Source organism: Anticarsia gemmatalis, chromosome 17, assembly GCF_050436995.1.
Source record: "Anticarsia gemmatalis isolate Benzon Research Colony breed Stoneville strain chromosome 17, ilAntGemm2 primary, whole genome shotgun sequence".
Taxonomy (NCBI): Eukaryota; Metazoa; Arthropoda; class Insecta; order Lepidoptera; family Erebidae; genus Anticarsia; species Anticarsia gemmatalis.
In genome coordinates this window covers 11,360,154-11,366,483 of record NC_134761.1, presented here as the reverse complement: position 1 = coordinate 11,366,483, position 6,330 = coordinate 11,360,154, and positions in this window count along the sequence as shown.

Genomic DNA, 6,330 nt, shown 5'->3' with positions numbered 1-6,330 from the left:
TGTATGTGTGTTTGTATGTATGTGTGTTTGTATGTATGTGTGTGTGTGTGTGCTTAGCGATGGATGGACGAGTGTGCGATGGCAAAGTTAAGTTTACTTTGCCAAAGTTCGTTATTTTAACAGGCATGAAATATATAATTATGTGGAATAGGTCAACTCGTTTTTTTAGTTTTTAGCCAACTTAAAAGTGGAAAAACTTTAAAATTAAGTTATTTCACTAATTAGTAACTAAATATATTTTTTAAAATAGAAAGTCACAGAAAATAGAACCTGGGTGTAATTACGAAAGTACATCAAGTAAGCTTAATTTGCACATATTCAGTTCTTAGTTGACAACTAGTGTACATCAAATTGATAGTCATTATACAATACATTGCTGCTTTGAACTAACGTGTTAATCACTTTAATCTAAGGGGAGAAAATAATGTAGGTACAGCATAATAGCTTTCAAATAGTTGTCAACTGTGATACGTGATAGCTCCCTAGGTCAATAAAAAAAAATATATTTGCTTCTATTACTATCTTAAGACGTGTTTTCAACTTATTTTTTTTAAACTAACAGAACTAATAGATTCTGATGAACAAGATACGAAACAACAACATCACGACTTCTTCACTTAACGCTAAGCAGGAACCATAACACGTATTTGAACGACACACGATGGAGCCCACATGATATGGAGACTTTTTATAAAAGATTATCGCTTTGTGGACTTGATCTAAGTTAGTGATTAGGGAGTAAGTTGTTAGATATTCTCACTTGGGAACGTACGGGAAGGTAGGGATTATTAGTCTAGGAGAAAAAGGACGTGAGTGATTTTAGGTTTGTTCTGGATTGAAACTTTGGGGAATTAAGGACAAAATTTTGTCTTTCTCTGTACATGTCGTATAGTACGTATTTATCAAAACTACAAAAAATATATGCTGTATCTGTACAGAGGTGTCAGTTGGCTGAAATATGATTGCTCTTGTGACACGTAATAGTCTGTAGATACGAATTAATTATATTTATATTAGATCGTTAATTAAAGAGCTGAAGACCAGAGATAGCCAATTTATTTTAAATATTTAAACCAAATTTTGTCAAAAAATGATTTCATTATTCTTGGTTCCTTCGCATGCACTGACAGAAATGAATAAATTTATGTGTGTTTTAATTAGGGCGCTGATGACGAATGAAATTTCTTCTGAAATCAATAAGTATGTCGTAATATACAGACCCTTTAAATATATTCTAAACCATAAAGATATCCCTACACTAGATGTGCAAAAACAAATTAATAAATCTTAGCTACTACAAATTTTCCTTCCACAAAAGTAATTTAAAATAATAAACAGCAATTGTCACATTATTATGCCATCAATCACAAAAACTATTAACACATGTCGTCACAATTATCAAGAATTACAAAGTTCAATCAAAGCACTGTCATTAAAGTAAATGATTCACGTTGATTTTGATGACTTAGCGACATAGGATCTGCTTGCTTTGCTTCAATACTTCCTATAGCATGACTGATGGCAGTAAAATTTCTCGTGTCACAATTTTAGTTACTTTACTCCACCGAAACCGATTTTTACCGAATTTTATATGCATATACCAGAGGCCGCCAGCGACTTCTTCCGCGTGGAAACCCTTCCGGTGTAAATCTCTATCCCTCGAAAACTCTAGGATACAAAGTAACCTATGTGTTATTCTGGGTCTTCAGCTACCTATATTACAAATGTCATCGTAATCGCTTCAGTAGTATTTGCGTGAAAGAGTAACAAACATCCATACATACATACATTCTCACAAACTTTCGCATTTATAATATTAGTAGCATTACAAAGTTTAATGAAGGCACTGTTATTAAAGTAAATGATTCACGTTGATTTCGCTGATTTACGATATACGATCTGCTTGCTTTGCACGTTCGATACTTCCTATAAGACTGATGTCATTGGGGCTTGATATGATCATTCTAGTAAGTAAAGCCAAAGTAGGTACATAATATTGCGCAATTAATATACAATCGTATAGAAATTTCATAGATTCAGTAATTGTTATTTTCGCTATCTTGATAAAATTTGACTTAACTTAATGAACAATTAGATTTCTTTTTAAATGATCGATCCTTCTTGTCAGTTTTCCTAAAAAAGGTAAACATCAATGCACAGTACGTTTAATAATTGAAAAACGCAAAAATACTCTGATTACTATACTGATAATGTTATAACCTAAATTGCAGTATAAGAGACGAGTTCTATTCAGTTCTATTTACAGTTTAAGCAAATTAATATGCTTGATTATTTAAGTTTAAGCAATAATTGTTAAAAATGTAAAAAGAACTCAGGACCTGATCACGTTATCACTCGGAACACAAAAGTACTTAAATATTTCTAACAAAACATCAGAGAATTCTTTATAAATTTGTAAGATATCGTATCGAAGTACCTTCAAGCATAATATTAAATTGAAGCAGAAAATTGTTACCCAATTCCTACTTGTATGTTTTCTGCGAGTTAAATTCTGTATAGCAACAAAACCTATATTTATCTGGGTGTCACGGACAAGCCTTCTTAAAAGCTTCGAACACGTGTCATATTTGTTTAACTTATCATCCACCATATAGAGAATCTAGACCAAGTGTACCATTACCTATGTCAATAATAAAACTACGTGTGAAATGTAAATACAGTAGGTACCGTACAATAATATGAAGGGTTTCTAAACTAATATTATAAGTAGTCGTATTTCGCTAATCTAGTTTGTAAACTCAGAAGTGATGAAACTTTGCAGTGATGTAGAAGCAGTCATAGTCAGTTGCGGTCACTGGGTTAAGCAACCTTGATGCGGACAATCAATAGATGGGTAGCCGTATGGTAGTAATTGACCTGAGTTTCTCCGTGCCTTGGTGCTTCAGAGGATGCATAAAAAATATGCACGCATGCGGTTGAGCTATAGTTAGTATTTATTAGATTTAACATTATTATGGAGCGGAGCAGAAATATTAGTAGTATGTGGAGCTTGAGATAAGAATATTGTCACAATTTGTTAGTAGAATTTAAAGATCTATCTGCTGAAAACTTCCTCACACAAAAATTTTGCGACCCTATTTCTTTGAACCGAAAAACCGGGCGCTATTTGATCATCAGCCAAAGCAAACCGACCACAATTTTGAAAATTTACGTCTTGAAAAATCAACTCAGTTCAATATTCTACACTTTCAAATATCATAGGTGTGTAGATACTGTCAATAAAATCCTAAATTACTGTGTGATTTTGGAACTGTGCCCAAAAATTGGGATGGAGGGGAGATATGAAGATGCATATTATATTATCTTTCGACACGTAGATAGTATTGACTTAGATAGATTGAAAAGGCTATGTGATCAGCATAGAAGAATCTTTAGCTTAAAGTAAGGAACAAAGATCTTAAGAACAAAGGCTTTATAAGACTAGCAAAAACATGAAATTGCATTTTTGAATTTTAATATGTTCTAAAATGTTGAACCTGCATCTGCTTGTCGAAGGATATTGAAATTAGTGATCTGTAATATTTCGTGCATCAAGAGGTTTTCTTTCTTGAATAATTTACAAGACAACATACGTCGTATCTTAAAGGCGAGGTGTGTAGACCTGTAATTTGTTTTCTTTTCTCTGGTCATATGTTTCCAAAAGTCGAACACTCTTAATTCTTTAGAAAAGTCATCAACTACGTATGACTAATTGTACACCCTTCAAAACATTTAGAAGTGAGATACGTCATAATACTTTTTCGTACATAACTTCGACAAGTCATTGCTATGTTATTTCGGGTTTGAACCATCGACCAGTTGCGTTGAAGGTGCCAGGTTATACCACTCGGCTATCACTACTTACTAGTCTCACGTAATCACATAATATTTAAATTTACAAACCGGAAACGAAGATCACGTGTGAAACGTTTCAGTCAGCAAAAAGTATAACAATCAAACAGCAATCAATGTAATGACAAGTCAGCGTCATTCCGCTTCGATTACTTACATGACGTCACGTTGACATGAGTCAGGGGTTAGGTCATGGTGAATTTCTTTTAATGATATTTGATCTATTTGTTGACAAGAATTAAGTATTATTCATAGTATTAGGCTACTAAATGAATTGTAACATTATTTGATGTAAATGATTCAGAATGAATGGGTTGTTTGTAAAAGACAGTAGTACACGAAACTTTATTTGGAAATACCGCCTTGTAATAGTATAATTAATTTGTAAATGAATGACATAATTTGTAAATGTGAAAAGAATAACAATTAACACTAAGTCGCTTTTTTCTAAACTTAACATGCATCAGTCCTGTTACATTCGGAGTCGTACGCAACTTACAGGTGTATGAAATACACACAAAGTTCGCCATTAACAAAGTAGTCCATTGTTAGTAGGCGACCCATAATCCCATACACCGAGTACGTTACCGAACTCCGGGCCACTACAAAACTGCTAAGTAAAAAAAAAGTAATAGCACTTTGCCCGACCCAGGAATCAAACACAAAACGTCTTAATCTGCAATTTTATACACTACCGACCATGCCTCAGCGGCAGTCAGTCAGAGAAACTTAATAAAATAATATTAGTAATTACCTTTGAATGCAAACAATAACAATCGACACATGGAATTTTGATTCTATACTAAACAAAGTAAACTCAAACCCATCAATATATTATAACAGTATAACCGTTACTACGTCACAACTCATCCTTATACCAATATTAGTCTCATAGCAGAAAGTTTTTCATCAATCGTCGGCCATGATTGATACATCTGCAAGTTGGTACGACAGTCGTAACTTATAACTCCGTCGAGATTAACTCGAGTTGTGCATTGAGGGTAGTTTTGTTTATATTGTACTAGTATTGTTACGGGTTTTGCTCGTGTTAGATACTGATATTGTAAATGCGAAAGACTGTTTGTTATGCTTTTATAATTAAATGATTGAACCGATTTTCCATAAAATGTATTATTAAGATTGTAGAAAACCCTAGATCAAATTACTATTTACTGATCTACTACGATTAATAATTTTATCAAAAAATTATGATATTAGTATAGATTAAATTGCATGTAATAGTGATACTGAGGGCATGAGCTTATTATTACGTCATTTCTCTTAAAGTTTTAGTCTTTTTTTTTCTTATACAAAAGTAACTAAGCTTTGTCATGACAGACTTAAATCAAAAATGTAATCATATTTATGACATAGTAGTAGGTTTTTTAATAGTAGTAATTTAGTAACTAAATGTTTTTAATGAAAAATACCTTAACATAGGTCTATAATAATTTATTTTAATTAATGACATACATATTTACGAAGATAACTCTTCAGGAATACACTGGCATTTAAAAATACATTTTTACTATTAATATTCTACCTACCTGTAAATAAACTTAGCATTTAATTCAATTTGTTTGACTCACTTAACTTTCAAAGGAAGAGGAAATGCTTATATAAAAAGGTATAAACAGGAAAAGGAGACCAGCTTACAGACTAGACTGGGAAATAATAGTTGGTTACAAAAATATAATAAACTATCTTAATCATTTATATTTTATAAAGGAATAATATAAAAGATTAATACAAGAAATCTAAAATTTTTGGATAGGTAAGTTAAAAAATGTATTGATCTGATGAAATTATGAACCAATTAATAAAAATATTTGAATAATAAATATTACTTACTACACAAACTAAACAAGGGTAAGCAAAGTTTAGTTTATAAAAAAATATTAACAGTGTAATAAACTTACAAAATTCTACAATAACACTACCTACTGTGATATACGATATTATGATATATTATTTCACATTTACATAACACATGTAAACATACACCACAAAAATCCCATGAGGTAAAAAAATACGGAACACCAAGCAAACCTCCCCTTTTCCCTACCCTGTCACTTTATAAAACGTAGATATTTTTATAGAAACCTTTGCACAAATTAAATTAAAACTAACAAAGCAAAACCGTCCACAAAGGGCCAACTTAACTAAGTTATTAAAACGAAACGAACAACAATTAGAAACTGCATTTCAAAACTCGGACTTCGGATAATATAATCATAAATTCTTCCGCTGAAAGCTCAAATTAAAACTTTGAAAATTGCCTAAAAACATTCTTATTATAATTTCTCATTACGCCCCGACGATGGACTAAGGCGAGAAATGTTCTTTATCATAAAAAAACAATTAATTTAAATTAAATTACACTCTAATTCGGGATCGCGGGTTTTATATTAAAAACAGAGAATTGGAAGGAAAATGTTTCTTTATTTGAACACTTATTTTGACTATTATCAGGTGTTT